Here is a 17,227-nt window from a genome sequence, read left to right as displayed (position 1 = left end):
AATGTATTTGTTGACTGAACTCAAGAGCCAGTTTTGCTTCAGACAAAAGTGGGCAAGGTAGAGTGGCTGATGTTTAGGATTCTGACTGGTTCTGCTTCCAGAGCAAGCCTCTTTAAATCCTCTTGGGCTTTGGTGTCCACTCCTATAAAATGAGCAGCATAGACTGGGAGATGCCTCAGGTGCCTTCCATCTAGCACTCTGGAGTTCTAGGTTCTTTGAATTTAGCAGATCTTGATTCAACCGAGCTAACAAAGTTAGATTTCTCTGCACTCTTGGAAAGCAGCCAAGTACATGATCATGTGAGTCCCTCCCAGGCTCCTGGACTGACCAGGTGATGATGGATCACTGCCTCCCTCCCACCAACCATGCTGCCTCATCCCACCAGCTTCAGCGGAAAGAAAGGAAGCAAGCAGGCAGGCAGAGTCCTCAGGACCCTGAGGAAAGGTCCCAGGCATTTCCACTTGCCTCCTCCACCTCCTTGCCCTGAATTGCTCTGGAGGCTAAATTGTAGACCAGCACAAGTGGCCAGGCCGTCCAGCATCAAACCCTTGGTGAGATGAAAGGCACTTCTGAGGTGCATAATTCAGAGCAGCAAGCTCTGCACAGAGTGTGTGATTAGAATAAATGTGTGTCCCTGAGGCTGAACAGGCTCTGCAGCATGGCGAGCTCCTGTGTGCCCCACTCAGAATCCTTCTTATCTCCTGTCCCATCATGCAGTTCCTTCCTCTGACAGCTCAGCAGCCCACCCAGCAGGTCCTCCCTTTCAAACAACACCCTCCCTCCCTATAGAGAAAGTGATGAGTATGGAGAGCCAGAGAGACACAGTGGGAGATTGGAAATTGTAGAACCTCAGTGTGAGTCCTGGTGGTATCCCTCACCTGTGGCAGTCCTGAGGGAGTCCTTTTCACCACCAAACCTTAGCTTTCTCATTCATTCCTTGAAAAGGTTGGGTTAAGTGACTTTCAAATTCTCTTCCAGCTCTGAAATGCCAGGATTCTTACATTTCCCTAAACTGAGCAGGGAAATTAGGGATCACTAGATGAGCTAGGATGTATTTGACAACAAGTAACAGGACTCCCAATAAAACGTGGCTTCTGCACATTTGTCCACTTAATCAGAAGTGGAGATATTGGAGGCATCAGGGTTGGGGCAGTGGTGCAACAATCTCACTTTTTCATTTCCTTTGCTGCCAGCCTTAGTGAGAGATAATCTCCCTTGAGGACCCAAGATGGCCACAGATCTCAGCATGTTTCCCAGGATGGGATCCAGCACAGGAGGGAGGCAGGATGGTGGCTCTCTTTGATGCTGCTGGCCTTACCTGGAAGGAAAACCTTCCCAATGACTCCTTCGGTCTTATTAAGGTGAAATTCTGTACCTCCAAAGATATGCTGAAGTACTCTGAACATGGCCTTATTTGGAAATAGGGTTACCCAGATATAATGAGTTAAGATAAGGTCATACTGAAATAGGGTGGCCTCTAATCTGTATGATGAGTGTCCTTATAAGAACAGAAGGAAGACAGTGTAGAGATGGCCATGTGAAGACAAGAAAACAAGAAGAGTTACAAGGCACAAGGACCTGTACAAAGCCCCATGATGGATTCTAGCTGGGGGCAGTGGCTATGGTCCCTACAGAGAGCTTCCTCCTAGAATCATGGGGTGTGGAGGTAGAGAACTTTGTAAAGGAGGCCCTCCAGCTCTTTCCCCTTCCCAGTGGGCTGAGCCCCTGGATGCTGCCCTACAGCCCAGCTTTGCCAGAGTGAGGTGGGGGCGGGGGAGGGCACACAGAGAGAGGAAGATGTGTAGCTTTGCTCCCAGATGTGTTTCGTGGAAGGGTCATGCCTGGTGGCAGCTCAGCCTGGGAGGGGGGCAGAGTGTCAGGAGGGGGGAGGGCAGCATAGACACTGACCCAGGATGGCTGTGGTTGAGCTGCTGTGTTCCCTCCCTCCTTCCCAAGCCCACGCAGCACATTTCAATCAGCTCTGAGGATCTGTTCAGCAGTGAGAGAGCCAGGCTGCAGAGATGCAGAACATCCGGCCACGCCTTCCCCGGCCCCATACACTGATTGGAGATAAACACGAGGCCAATACACAGCAGCAGTCTCTTTCTCACAGTATGCAGTGGAAATCCTTTCTAGAGCCAGGCCCACGGCCAGGGGGCAAGAGGGTGAGCATTAAGAAATGTAGGGAAAGGCTCAGGGTCAGGAGTCTCGAGGTCAATTTGTTCATCCTTTTGCCTCCAAGAAGAATTTCAAAGATTCCCAACTGAGACAGGGGCTCTTCACTCCAGCCAGGTAATGAGACAGCCCAAAGAATAAAGTTCAGGCCACCACGTGTCTCAGGCAGAGGCCAGCATTAAACACAAGAGAAATCTGGACCCGTGCGGGGGAGGGCAGAAACCTCTCCTCATGCCAGCCAGAAATCTAACTGGAATACTGGATCACCACGTGGAGTGCAAAGAAGGCTCGGGCATAGAGAGCTGTGAACAGTGGGGGTGGGGGAGGGGCTGAGTGAGGGGATTACTGTGAAGGCCACTGCTGCCAGGGATATGACAACAATGAATATCCACCATTTGTTGAGCACGTGCTAGTGCCAGGTGCAGCGCTAGACATTTTTATTCATTATGCATTTTGTCCTGAAAATAACCCTCTGAGGTAGCTACTATTGTCCTCATTTTACAGAAGAAGGAAACCAAGGCTCAGAGAGGTAAAGAGATTTGCTAGGGCCACACAGCTAGGTGTGAGTGGCCCAGCCAGACCTGACAACCAGATCTGCTGGCCTTCAAAATCCATCATCCTCGCAGGGCCAGAGCCATCGCCAGACAGCTGTACCCGGGCCAGGCATAGGCCACAGTGGCAGATGGCCTGCATGGGACTGGCTCTAAAGCTGGGGACACTGAATACAGGGATCCCAACGGCTCCAGTCCACCTACCTGGAGGCCTCATCATCTCACCTTATGCTTCTAAAGTCTTTCCTAGTTGCTAAAAGGGATGAGGGGTCTAGTTCCCCTCTAATCCTACAGTCTCATATAACCAAAGTGCTTGGCACAGTCCCCTAAGCATTTCCCTTCCATCCCCTGCACTGCTTTAGCTCAAACCTTTGCCTTCTCTCTCTTGGTCCAGCTGGGCAGCCCCCTGCCTCTGACCTACCTTCTACACAGCTGCCATCACAATCCTCAGGGCAACTCTGGTCATGTCACCTCTCTCAAAACAAACTCCTCCAGGACCACTCTTGCCTGTGGTATAAAGCCCAAATTCCTTAATGTGACATTCCAGCCTTTCCCAAGCTGTCCCTAACCTACCCTCCAGGAGCCTCCTTCTCTACATCCTCCACATTTCACGGAGCCTGGAAGTCTGGCCATTTTCCCAAGCTGCCTTGCATTTGCACATTTCTCCTGCTCCCTCTGCCTTTGCTACATCTCCCTTCCCTGGGCCTGATTTTTTCCCTTAGCAAAATGTCACTTTTCCTGCCCGACCAAAATGTCATATGCTCTATGAAGCTTTTCCCAGCAGTTTTTTCTCTATGCAAACTCCTCCCTGCAGACTCCTTCTGAGTTGTGATGAAGATGATGATAATCAAAGGAATGACAGGTCACACTAAGGAGGTCTTGCTCTGTACCAGGTACTACTCAAAGCTCTTTTTATGCAATAATTTGTTGAATCCTCACAACAACCCTAGGAGATGGGTGTGCTATTATCCTTATTTTGTAGATGGAAAATGAAGGCCCAGGGAAGTTAAACAACTTGTCCAAGGTCACACAGTATTAAGGGAAGAGGAGCCAGGATCCAATCACAGCTATATAGCTCCAGAGCCTATGCTCTTAAGCATTCCTTGGGGCCCCTCCACCAAGAACACCCCTGAAATGACTAGCTGAAGGTACCTCTACAGGAGCAGTGCTCAACCCTGATGGTCTGTGAGCTCCTTGAAGGCAAGGCCTGTCTTATGAGTCTGTATGTTATATGTCTAGCATTGTACTGGAGACAAGGAAAACAAGGCATTCACTGGCAAGAACAAATGAATGACATGCAGTGATAATTATTTAGAGTGCTATTCTATCTCAGTCACCACAGGAGAGAGGTAAAGCCCCCAAAATGATGACCCAGTTGTGAGATCGTCCACTTCTCCACCATCTCCCAGGCAGGTGAGAAATAAAGCCAGGAAAATTCTTCTCTGTAAGGACCCTTAATAAGGCTCTGTTCACATGGTGGGGTGTGTGTGGGGACCCCTTCACTGTCCCTTGGGCTAGGGCTCAGGGCAGGGGCCAGCCACACTTTTTTCTTTTTTCCCCAGATACCCAGGTCCTTGGTAATACTGCTTGGGGTCTACTCTTTGTGGGCTCACCAAGTTCCAGAGGCATATCTTTCTGCCTCTTCTCTGACCACATGGTCAGCTGTGGAGGGGAAGGCAGAGCTGAGACTTACAGAAGATATGGGGAGTAGGTAGTAGGTTCTATAAGTCTCTCAGATTCATCGTGTCCCACACTGAGCCCACCATCCACACCTTCCCACCTGATCTCCTACAGATCTTCTCCGGTCCCAGACCTACCAACCACCTAGTTATCCAGATGAGAAACCTCACCCCCCCACTAACACCTTCCTCCTCCTCATCCCCTGCTGGTCCCCATATCCTGTGATCCTATTTCCTAAATATCTCCAAACCTATCTTCCAGGACCCCAGCTCGGGGCATATCATGGCTGGTCTAAAATGGGAAAGCCTCTTGGTGGTCTTGTTGCCCTCATAGCACCCCCATGCTCCTTCCTTCTAATCCCTTCTCTGCTGCCTCAAAGCACCTCACCACTTAAGAATGAGATCATGCCCATCCCTGTTTAAAAACCCTTCATGGCTCCCCACTGCCCAAAGGATGACATTCAAGCCTGTAACCACCTTCTCCCCCTCTCTTCCCCTGCACATTGTGCTGCTACCACACCACAGGGGCTTTGCCATGCAATCCTTCAGTCCAGAGCCCCACCCACCCCCAATCTGCACCCTTCCCCCTCTCCATCTGTCTCAAGGCCCACCCTGTGGAAGACGGAGCTCAGCTACCAGCTCCTCCAGGAAGCCTTCCAAGGGCCGCTCCCTCACCACTTCCCCTCCCGTGAAATCTGGCCTCATGCCCAGTGAGCTCCCACATACCCCTTTTGTATAAATCTCTCATGGGACTCACCAAGTTTTACTGAAATCACCCCCTACCTTATGTTGCCCCATTGAGCTGTTTAAGGGCAGTATCCCTGTCTTATTAATGTTCTGTTTCCTATCCCTAGTTCAGTACCTGGGATGGAACCTAGGGGATATTCTGTGAACGTGCCCTGGTTTAAAGTGAAAATAGCTTTGAATCATCCACCTGTATGTATGCGAGTTCCTAAGCCTATGTCTCTGGGCTGCCATGAGAACAAAGGGAGAAAACACTGGTGAAGTTCTCAGTGTGTGCTCATGGCTGTTTGCTGATCTCATGATCACTATTACCATAATCCAGGTGGTGTACTTGAACAAGCGCCAGACTAGGCATTAGGAGACGTAGATTCTAGTCCCAGACCCAACATTAATGATGACGGTGACCTTGGGCAAGTCAATTATCCTTTCTGAATGAGTCCTTAAGAAACATTATTTTCCTTCCTTACTTCACTTCCATTATTGAATGATTCCCACTATTATCCCCACCTCTCCCTTTCTTCAGCACAGATAATTAAGAATTTACAGATAATTAGTAGCATACCTTGACCTCTGAACACTATATTTATGAATATCCCAAACACACAAGCAATCACTTTGAGACCCATCACAGGGAAGACCTCTTCCCTGCATCGCCACTCACTGAGCCCCCACCCCTGCCCCCTGCGTATCCCCAACACATTTTTACATCAAAAAGTAGGGGAAAAAAAGGATAATCCTTTAAATGCCTTTAATTTTATGGTATTTTTTATTTTCTCATTTCTTTGTGGACTGTTAAACTTCACTGTGAACAAGTAAGTACCAGACCAGACCAACATGCGGAGACTAAGCCCTGTGGTGCATCACTACAGAGCTGTTTCCAAGGGAAAGCACAAGCAGTCTCCCCGATTACCACATCCCCCTCGCCCACCCAGCCCCAGCCCCACCTGGTGGGAAGCTGCAACTTCCACCAGCAGAGAGGAGACAGTATCTTATCAGAAACAGCATTTGCAGATCTGTACCCAAGCAACCTGCTCTTTCAGGGAATCACTACACTGTGCTAGATTATAAAGAAAATTGTTCCTATTACTCCAATGATACCATTACTCCCATCAGTTCTGAAGAAAGGAGAAGAGTCCCCACCCCCACCCCCACCACCCCTACCCACAGAAGCTACTTTGAGATCTGAAGCCATTTTCTTCCATGAAGGCGGGGGGGGGGAGGGGGGCAAGGGAGCAGCAAGGAACTACATTACCCAGAATCCCTGCGGCGGAACCTGGGCCGGCCCCTGGCGTCCAAGCCAACTGGCAGTCTGAACTGATAAGCCAATCAGGGTATGAGACTGAGGCTGGTGTTCTCATCCGCTCCTCAGAGAAACTGAAGGTGATGGTCAAGAAGGGTAGATAACGTTGAGTTTTTCCAAGACTGTCTTTAGGAAAGAACACTGGAGCCAAAACACAGTCTGGTGGCAACAAGTTCCTTAAATCATAGCATGGTGGAGGAAGTACAGAGCCCAGATTGACAAGGCTGCCCCTTCCTCCCACCGCAGAGGGTACTATCTGTCCTTCTTCACATCTAAGGCTGGGAGAAAGAAGATCTCTGTGCTCTGAGAACTCTTGACCTGATAGGGGAGATGCAGCCTCTGTCCCTAGGGAACTCCCAGTCCGATGGAGGAGGCAGCCTCTGCTGCTAGGGAACTCCCACTCGTGAGGGAAACACAGCCTCTGCCTCTGCCGCCTGGAGGCTCCCAGTCTGATGGGTGAGACAGTGCTTGCAAGTGATGGGGGAACTCAAAGTTCAGCTCTGATCCCCGCCTCTGCCCCAGCTCTCAGCACTTCCTCCAAGGTGTCCTTCCGTAGCCAGCTGGAGCTGGCCATGCAGCTGTGATGGACACAGGTGGCTTGGCACTTGTCCTTGTCCTTGCTCCACTGAGCCTGAGGTTGGGCTGGCTCTGGAGATGAATGGAGGGCTCTCATGCCAGGGAGATGAGCTATGGGTAAGCAGACAGACCCAAATGTAGCAGAACTTTGCAGCCTGAGCAGGTCGCCCACCAGGGGCAAACGTCACCAGAATTCTCCTGGGCAGAAATTTTTATTCTTAACCCTCCTCATCCCCCAATACTGTTCTCTATTTCCTCTTCTCTTTTCAAAAACTAGCCTCACTCTCCTCACTTAGGAAGCTGTCAGGATAGCTCTTTCATCTCTGCCTCTCATTATGCATGCAGCTGCATAGGGCTGCCACAGACACAGCCTGTCCCCATGAGACATCCCTTCCTCTCATGGGAACTTCTTGGTCCTCTTGGTCCTTTCAGAAGTCTCTGGACTCCCTCAGAGTAGGGCCTGAGTGTCCCCTTCTCAGACTGTCCCTCTCCCATCTAGCCAGGTGTTCTCCAATTTCAGGATTTCTATCCTCACCCCCCACAAGGGGGAGCTATAATCTCCAGGGGACTTGGAATAGAAACCCTAATATTTGAACCCTATGGTTGTCACTTGAAAGCTGTAACTTTTGCTAAGACACTTCACTTCTCTGAGCCTCAGTTTCCTGGAAAATGGGCAGAATAAGAATATTCCCCTAACTCAGATGGTGGTGGAATTGCTTGTAACACAGAGCCCGGCGTTAGCTACCATTATTGGTTAGTTGAGGATTCCGTGGGTGCAGCGAACATCCAGAAACCTCATTCCTAATGTATAAAAGCAGATAAAGGTAAAGCTAACCAGTTTACAGCCAGAATGGGGTTGCTGGAAGCCCCTCCTTCACAGCCTTCCCCACTTCCCTCCCCATTAAAGACCCCAGAGTCACGAATAAACTTGGTTACAGGTTAGAACATCCCCAAACAACATAGCCCAGCTCCAAAGCTCTGTTCAGCACCCATGATTTGCCAGCTTGGATCCAGGTAAGGTCTTCACCCACAAAATGGGATTTATAAAAACCTCCTTTAGAGATTGGCTGGGAAGATGTAAATAGCCTGCTGGAAAATGTGAGAAATTGTTAGTATGGGTTATGCTTCAATATTCCTCTCTCTCCAGGTTCTTGGTGATTTTTTTTTAGTTTTTCCTTTTTTAAATTTAACTTATTTTTTAAAAAGATTTTATTTACTCATTTGAGAGAGAGAGAGCATGAGCAGGTGGAGAGAGAAGCAGACTCTCCACCTGAGCAGGGAGCCTGATGTGGGACTTGATCCCAGGATTCCAGAATCATGGGCTGAGCTGAAGGCAGATGCTTAGCTACCACCCAGGTGCCCCTATTGTGGGTTTTTCCTTGCACTCTACATAGTAGGCTGAGTATGTTTTTAATATCTCCAAGGATGACCTGGAAAGAAGCTGCTGAGGAAAGATGGAAGACATTGTGGAGACACTCAGATTGAGTACAAAGGAGTGATCTTTCCCATTTCTTTTCCATCTAGGGAAAGGATTTTTCTTTGGGCAAGTATTGGACAGGATGGGGTTAAGATGGCAAGAATCTGAGAATACTCAGGTTGCTGAGAGCCAAGGCCACCTCTCACCCCACAGAGAGGAAGGGACAAAGAAAGAAGTCCTGTAGGCACTGAGGACTCCACATCTGTGAAGCCACTTCCATTCACTCCAGTTAACAACCAGGTAGGGGATCCCTGAAGATCCGGTGGCTCTTCCAGGCAGATCTTTATAAACAGCCTGTTTTTGACTCACTACATGTATCATTAGAAATGCATTCAGCTCCAATTAACAGGCAACCCAACCATACAGCTTAAATTAAAAGGAGGTTTTCTTCCTTAAATAGCCAGTAACCAGGGACAGGTGTTGCTGGTATTGATTTAGCTACTCGGTCTTACCATCAGAGACTCCTTTCACACCCCCGTTCCCAACAAGCTGGCTCTCATCCCCACGTTCAGTCTAATGGACACAAGATGGCTTCTGTGGCTCCAGGCATTACAATCCTATTCAAGAAAGGAGGGAAGGGAAGGGGCGGTGGAGGATGGAACCAACTGGTGTCAGGGAAAATGTTATAGGGACTTGACACATTCAGGAGGTTGGGTCCATCTACCCAAGAGAAGCAGGCAGCACTGTGTAAGTGTATCAGCCTTTTTTTTTTTTTTCAAGATTTTTTATTTATTTATTAAATACACACACACAGAGAAAAACAGACAGAGGGAGAAGCAGGCTCCAGGCTCCATGCAGGGAGCCTGACGTGGGACTCCATCCCAGGTCTCCAGGATCACGCCCTGGGCTGAAGGCGGCGCTAAACAGCAGAGCCACCGGGGCTGCCCTGTATCAGCCTTTTAGGCCAGCAGCCTCACTCTTATTGCAGCTTGCTGCTCACCTAGCGCCAGTTTCCAAAGGGTCAGCTGTGCAGGTATGTGCTTCTCAAGTGTAGAATCATTTTCCCTCACCAGATGGAAGGGGTGGAGGGCAGCAGGAAGGACACTGTTGCTGAAGTGTCCTCTACCTCCTGGCGGCATTCAGGCTTCTCTCAAACACTGGACATGGGATCTCTGGGAACAGAACTGGGCCTGTAGGAAGTTGTCAGCTTTGTGACTGTGCTGATTACTTACCTCACCTTCCTCCCCCTGCTCCCTCCACAACAAACCGACTGGAGGTACACAGTGTGCTAAGCAAAGCAATTAACCTTATTAGAGATGCAAGAGCATAAAGACCCCCTCCCTGCCAGCTGTCTCCTCCACAAGGATCTAGTGCACAAGTTTAAAATGGCAGCGCTGGCTTCATTAATTAATGCTTCATATTGATTCACTGCCTTTTATCACAAGGACAGGAGGTGACTGGGTGCTGAAATGAGCACTGTGCTGGGAGTCCTGTCCTGGTCCTATCATTGAACTCACTGTGTGGACTTGGGCCCTAGTCAGTCCCCTCTTCTATGAAATGGAAATGATAATCATATGCATCATGAGAAGTATTAAACTATTTAAAACCCATGTCGAGAACTTACTTTAAAATTGTTTATACTAGAGGTCTTGGGTGGCTCAGTAGGTTAAGCATCCAACTATTAACTTCAGCTCAGGTCATGATCTCAGGGTTGTAAGATGGAGCCTCACATTGGGCTTTGTGCTCAATGGGGAATCTGCTTCTCCCTCTCCCACTGCCCCTCCCCCAGCTTGCACACACACACTCTCTCTCAAATAAATAAAATTGTTTATCCAAGAAATTTCTGTAAAGATTGAAAGGGAAAATAGGGAAATGTAATGGGCTGAATTGTCATCCCCCCCAAAAAATCTTTTGTTGAAATCCTAACCCCCAGTGTTTGATACTGTTACTGTGTATTTGGAGACAGGATGTTATACAAAGTCATGTAGTTAAAATGAGGTCATCCAGGTGGACCCTAATTCAGTCTGACTGGTGACCTTATGAGGAGAGGAGGTCAGGAACAGACACGCAGATAGAAGGCCAGGTGAAGACATAATGAGAAGACGACAGGCCAAGGAGAGAAGCCTCAAAGGAACCAACCCTGCTCACATCTTGATCTTAGACATCTAGCTTTCAGAATTGTGAGAAAATACATTTCTGTTGATTAAACCACTCAGTCTTTGCTACTTTACAAATGAATGCAGTGAATATTATCTGTTTTTAAAATCCTAAGGTACCTTCAGAAGGCCAAATGCCCCTTACTCACAAGCACGACACAGGGTATCTTAGCAGGGGATCTCATGGTGCCGTGCCCTGATCAGGGTCACGCTGGCTATGTGGTGGGAATCTACACTGAATGGGAATGGTGCCCCTTCAGGCACTCCCTGAAATCTGACTGAGAGCATTTGTGTGGCTCCGACTAGCCGTGCTGACACCACATGAGTGCTCAACAGCAACCAGCCCATCCTGATCACCGAGGCGGAGATGAGCTCATAACTCATCGATAATACATTGGAAATGACAAAGCTCGTGATTAATTTGCTTATTTAAAATATCAAACAAGCTGCTTCAGCCATAGGACTGAGGTACTATCCTTCTACTAATCCATTCATCCATTCACGTCACTCGTTCCGTGTATGACTTTGTGAGCTACAGTGTGCCGGGTACTATTTTAGACTTTGGGACCAAAGCAGAAGACGGTCAACTTCCCCAGCTTTATGGAACTTACATTCTCCTGCAGGGAAAGGCTTTGAGCAATAAACCCAATACCCAATACACATACCTGAAAAACAAAACTGGATAAGGGAATAGCACATGTAGGGGATGTTATTTTACTCATCAGAGAAGAACAGAAGAACTCGCTGCTTGCCATTTGAGATAGACTTGAATGGAGCAAGGGAGAAAACCATGCAGATTTGTAGGGAAGAGATTTCCAAGCAGGGAGAACAGTGAGTGCAAAGGCCCTGTGGTGGGAATGGACTTGGGATGCTCAAGGAACAGTGAGGAGACCATGTGTCTGAAACAGAAGGAGGGGAGGGGGAGGGGAGACTGATAGGAGATGAGGTCAGGGAGGTAGTCAGGGAAAGCCAGCTAATGCAAACACGATAAAGACTCAGGATTTTATCTGGGGTGTAAAATGAAGCCCCTGGAAGACTTTGCACAGATGAATGACATGCTTTAAAATAATGTCTCTGGCTGCTGTGTGGACAATGGAAGCAGGAATGGAAGTAGGAGACCAGTTAGGAGGCTCTTACCCAAAAAAAGAGACAATGGTAGATCAAACAAGGATAGCGGTAGATAGTGGGATGGGGACACATTGAATCAGATTTTGGAAGTAGAGATGGCAAGATTCATTGATGGCGTGGATATGGGATGTGAGGAAGGGGAATTAAGATTATGCTAATGCTTTTGCCTGAGCCCTGGGTGAATGGAAGGGTGCCTGCCCACTCTGACATGCTTTCTGAGGGGCACTTTGTAGCTACTTAGTCTTCCAAGCACACATAACCCACAGTGCTTCCTATCTGGCCACAGTCTAAGAGTGGTGGTGCATAAGATGTTCTCCATCTCCAGTAACTAAACAAAACCCACTGCCTTCCATGTGGCCCCCAGAGAGATGGCCCTTATGCTCTGGTGAACTGAGGGCTGGAAGACTCTTGGATTGAGAGCTGAAGGGAACTTAGGCACAAATATAGACCACACAAACCAGAATCACCTGAGATGCCTGGTGCAGATGGAAGGCCCAAACTCATCCTATCCCTCCTGAATTAAAACATCTGACTGGGGTCCGGAAACTTCCCCACCACCAAGTTCTCTGAGTGAACCCCATCCTCTGCAAAGTCTGAACCACCACTTACCTTCTTCAGCCTGCAGGTGAGAAGATAGGTCCCACCCCCAGCTGCCACACCCAGGCCACATCTTTTCCATGCTGCCAAGCTACCAGCCACGTGGCCATAGTCCACAATGGTACAATTGACATCACTCCTCAGGGATTCTCCAGTGCTCTGTCATCCCTCAAAAATAGGCCTCACAAGGGGGCCTAGAGAGAACATGTGGAGTTCCATCCCCATTGCTAGGAGAAGAGTGTCCTACAGTGTCCTTCCCAGGTATAGAGAACAGGACAGCTGGACTGATGGGAGAAGCCATGGTGGAACTACTGTGAAAGGGTAGGTATTAAGCAAGACACAGAAGTGCACATGGAGGAGCACCTGAGTGGCTCAGTCAGTTAAGCATCTGACTCTTGGTTTCAGCTTAGTTCATGATCTTGGGGTCCTGGGATCAAGCCCTGCATCAGGCTCCCTGCTCAACGGGGAGTCTGCTTCTCCCTCTGCCTCTGCCCCTCCTCCTGCTCATGTGTGTCCACATTTTCTCTCTCAAATAAAAAAAACTTTTTTTTTTAAAAAAAGTGCATATGGAGATGGGGTCCCCACACTCCTGACACTGTCCTTGCATCTAGAAGGGACTAGAAGATAGTGTTGTCATCATTTCCTTCCATGAAGCCACTTGCAGCACACTCAGCATCAGCCCCAAGGAAAAAGGGCTGGGGCCAGGGCTCCAACTACACCATCTCATTGATCTAGGACTGTTTCCGGATCTACAAAATATATCCTGAATCCTTTCATGGGAATGGCTAGCCGAGTTGCTCACAAAGCCTTAAGTCAAACATGGCAGCCAGAGCAAGAGGCAGCACATGGCAGTCCCAGCAGCTTTACACTTGGCTGACTCCCTGTCCCTAAAGCCCTCAGCCTCCAAGGAGTAGGGATGCCCCCTGGGTGGGGGCCAGCGGTGCAATGAACTAGCCAACCCACCCAATGTGCTAATGTACAAGAACGGGAGTGAAATCAGCCAGTTATCCCTGGCTCTTTGGTTCTCCATAAAACCACGTAAGTTTAATTATATTAATAGATGAAACGTTGATTCTCTACTTCTGACCTTGGGATCACCAGTTGCCTGCCTGGGTTCTTCTCCCCAGCCCAGCAAAGGAGGTCTCTGCAGCCATGGAGCACGTTTGCAGCCTCGTTAGTGGATGTGGAGTGGACTCTCTAGCTGGAAAGCATGGGTGTCACATTCTGCCTGAGAAGGGGTGAGCCCCCCACGGCCAGTCAGTTCCTTGTCTTTAATTTCGCTGAATATACACACATCCTTGCACAAAGATGCCCTCATATACACACTCACACACATGCCCATCCCAAACAGAAGTCCACAGAGATATACACCCAACACATGAATAAAAGTAGCTTTCATTGTGTTTATGCTATGTTGGACGATGTTCAAAGGGTCACTTCATTTAATCCTCATAAGAACCTTTTAAGATAGGTGACATTATTACTGTCATCTTGATTTTACAGATAAGAAAACCCATGGGTGGTTCCCAGCTGAAAGTGGTGGAGTCAATATTCTAGGATGTCTCTGGGGCCTATACCTTCAACCATGGCCCTTCACTGCCCACTATTAAACACATGACCCCAGGCACCCAGTGCCCCCCTCCCCACAGTGCCCCACACCTGCTTTAGGTAACTATGCGCATAGACTCACAGGTGACTGAATGCACCAGCTCTGGGTAACATGCAGTGCCAACTCAGGGCATCGACTGTTTCTTCTAGTCCCTCCCTGGCAGGGGAATGAGAGTACCTCTGGATGCCGCTCAGGGCCATTGGTCCCCCTCCTGTCCTCAGACCCCGGAGCCCCAGCAATTGCTCATTTGCCTCATTCAAATGCAGACAAATTGCTGAGGTGGGTTAAGTCGTTGTTCAGGCTTTTCGGCGGTGATAGGCAGATCAGGAACAGAAGCATGAACTTTAAATCATTTAAGTCCATAACATTTAATAAATTTGTGGTCAAGAGATTCTTCTCTTGCTGGTGGCAGTTAAAGAAAAGGGCAGTTTCACAGCTAAACCCTAATACACCAGCTCAGAAAGAAATCACTCCTTGTTCAGACTAATCAAACTCCATTACCACTTCCTTAAGCAGGGACATGCTGTTTTGTTCGGGCACTAACACCATTAGTTCAATGTGCACTGGAAATATTAAAAGGATGAAGGGACTTCCCATCTCTAAGCAAGTTCCTGGGGTGTACATTCCTCCAGATGGAGTGGGAGCCATACAGAAAATAGTGGGCACTGTGGGGGACTGGCAGCTACAGGGGTCCTGGCCAATGCTGTTCTGTAGGGAGGATATTCGCTGCTCCCCTTCCAGGCTGCAGAGAGGACACCTGGACTCAAGGCTGGACAGGAGCAAGGGACAGGGCTATCCACTCCTCTGGAGCTGAAACATAGGCTCTGGCTTGAAATCTAACACAGCATATGCTGGGGCAAGCCATTCTTTCCAGGCCTCAGTGAGCCAATCTGTAGAATGGAGTTGATGAAAATAGTGTCTGTCACACTTGAAAGAATTAAATAGAAAATGAGCTTATTCTTAGGATTCTTTTCTAGAAAATATCTCATCTTGGAACAGGACCACTTTGTCTCTCTCTCTCTTTCTCATTCTCTCTCTCAAAAAGATCTGTAGATCTCTCAAAAAGAGAGATCCAAAGTCATTTTGTATGACTTCCAAAGCCAAGTGGTAAAGGCATGTAGCTTCCATCTTGGTGGCTGGGACTGGTTGTTCTGGGGGAAGCCAGCCATACATAATGTGGATGCTTAAGCAGGCCTGTGGAGATGCTCACAGGGAGAGGGACTGAGATATCCTACCAACAGCCAGCACCAACTTGCCAGCCATGTCAGTGAGCCACCATGGAAGTGGATCCTCAGCCCCAACCAAACCTTCAAGTGGCTGTAAATAAGAGACTTTGAGGCAAAACTACCTAGCCAAGCCACTCGTATGTTACTGACCCATGGGAAACATAAGAAATAATTTTAAAAATTATTGTTTTAGGTTTTTGGATGACCTGTTGCATAGCCATAGTGACTAGAACAGGGTCAAAATCCTTATTTTATAGATTAGGTATGTCCATGAAAAATGGCTTGCCTGAGGTTGATAGGAACACAGAGACTAGAACCCAGATTTCTGGGTCCTGAGCTAGCTTGTTCTGTGTGCTGCTTTTCTAGGGCCTGACCTGGCCTGGCTTCTGGAAGCTAGATTCAGTAGAGTCAGGGAAGTTTCACTCACCACCTCATCCTGCACCCAGCCTCCATTTAACACATTTCAGGCTCTCAGTCAGAGATAAGGTTATTTTAAAAGTTGTTATTAAATTGTGTCAGGGACAGTTAGTACTCACCAAACATCCATATGCTCTCCTGTATCTCCCAGCTTCCCTAGAAGTTAAGTTGGGATGTATGACTAGTTTTAGACACTGGACTATAAAGAGAAGTGATATCACTTCCAGGCTGAAATATTTAAGTGTTGGTGCCTAACTCTCAGCTCTCTCTTTTCTAGTTTCAGCAACCTGGAAATCACCTATTCTAGAGACTGTATCTATAAAATGCAGCCTGGATCCCTGAGTCACTGCTTGGAAGAGAACTTCTTTGGAGAGCCAATGGACCCAGAACAGACTTTTCAGGAACCAAAAATAAACCTTTGTGTATTAAACCACTGAAATCTCTGAGACAGTTTGTTACTGCAGCATAACCTCACTTAACCTGACTAATACACCATGTGCTCCAGACCTACTAGTTGGGATGGAGTTACTAACCCACATTGGACTATGATAGTGTGAGGAATAAACTGCCATTGGGTTAAGTCACTGAGACCTCAAGGTTTTGTCTACTTTTGCATCAGAACCTCCTATCTCACTAATAAATCAATGATAAATATACCTTATAACAGAATAATGAAAGAGAAAAACAAACACAAATATTTCCAGTAAGTTTCGGTGTGAATGTAAATAAGAAAAAATCAAACAAATGGTACTTAAGACCATGAAGGCACTTATGTTAATTTGAAAGAAGTGAAAAGTAGATAGTTTGAATATAAGTTCAACAATTCAATGATGTCATCAAGGAGCCAGGTTCTTTCCCTTTCTATGCCTTCTCCGCTTATTGGTTTTCATTCTTATTGTCTTATGGTCAAAAGGTGACTGCCACAGCTCCAACCATCACATCTTCACCTAATCTTTTTTCTTTTTTTAAGTAGGTTCCATGCCTAACACAGAACCTGAACTCACAACCCTGAGATCAGTACCCAAGATCAAGAGTTGGACACTTTCTTTCCGAGAGTTGGACACTTTCAGTGAGGCATGAGTAGGTTAAGCAGTATCTATATCCGATTGTAATATAAACACAGGGCCTGGTCAGGATCCTAACCACTTTTTAATTGGGAAGGGAGGGAATGAAAAAAGAGAGCTTATCCTTGAGTGACTCTATATCATCAGAGAAGAAAGTCTTTCCCAGAAGCTCCCATAAAACTTCCTTTTGTATCTCATTGACCAGAACCCTCTCACTAGGCTCAATGTCACATGGGAAAATCAGATTTTTTTAGTAATAAAGGAGGGTAACAGCTATTGGTTTAGGGATCAATAGCCTTTGCTCCGTGTATAAATAATGAAGTCACATTGCCTAACACCACAGCATTAAAATGAAAAAAAAAATGAGGTTAAGACAATGGTTAGAACACAATTCCCCTCTCTGGCATATCCATATTCTTGCTTTTCCTCAAGTCCCTTTCTTCCAGGTAACTGAGGCTCAGAGAAAAGAAGGTCTTGTTCATAACCAGACTGGATCTGCAAGATAGGTTCCCTGACCCTTGGACCAAGATTGGGTCTATACAGCATTTTTCATTGTGGGTTCCAGGAAATACTTTTCACAAGATGCTT

At 47.6% G+C, this 17,227-nt stretch overlaps 1 long non-coding RNA gene across 5 annotated transcripts; it reads left to right on the top strand.

The window, feature by feature from the left end:
• The first annotated feature begins 6,434 nt into the window (after nt 1–6,434).
• LOC140637064 (uncharacterized) lies at nt 6,435–16,100 on the top strand. Of its 5 annotated transcripts, XR_012034298.1 has the most exons (5): nt 6,435–7,142; nt 7,964–8,039; nt 8,550–8,742; nt 13,451–13,561; nt 15,853–16,100. It is a non-coding gene; the product is annotated as an uncharacterized lncRNA (long non-coding RNA). The 5 variants fall into 5 exon arrangements; XR_012034300.1 differs by lacking the exon at nt 8,550–8,742 and having other exon boundaries at nt 6,436–7,142; nt 13,425–13,561; nt 15,853–16,099; XR_012034299.1 differs by lacking the exon at nt 7,964–8,039 and having other exon boundaries at nt 6,436–7,142; nt 15,853–16,098.
• The last annotated feature ends 1,127 nt before the right edge of the window (nt 16,101–17,227 follow it).

Source organism: Canis lupus, chromosome 7 (assembly GCF_048164855.1).
Source record: "Canis lupus baileyi chromosome 7, mCanLup2.hap1, whole genome shotgun sequence".
In the NCBI taxonomy this organism is placed as follows: domain Eukaryota; kingdom Metazoa; phylum Chordata; class Mammalia; order Carnivora; family Canidae; genus Canis; species Canis lupus.
This window is presented reverse-complemented; position numbering and strand designations above follow the sequence as displayed.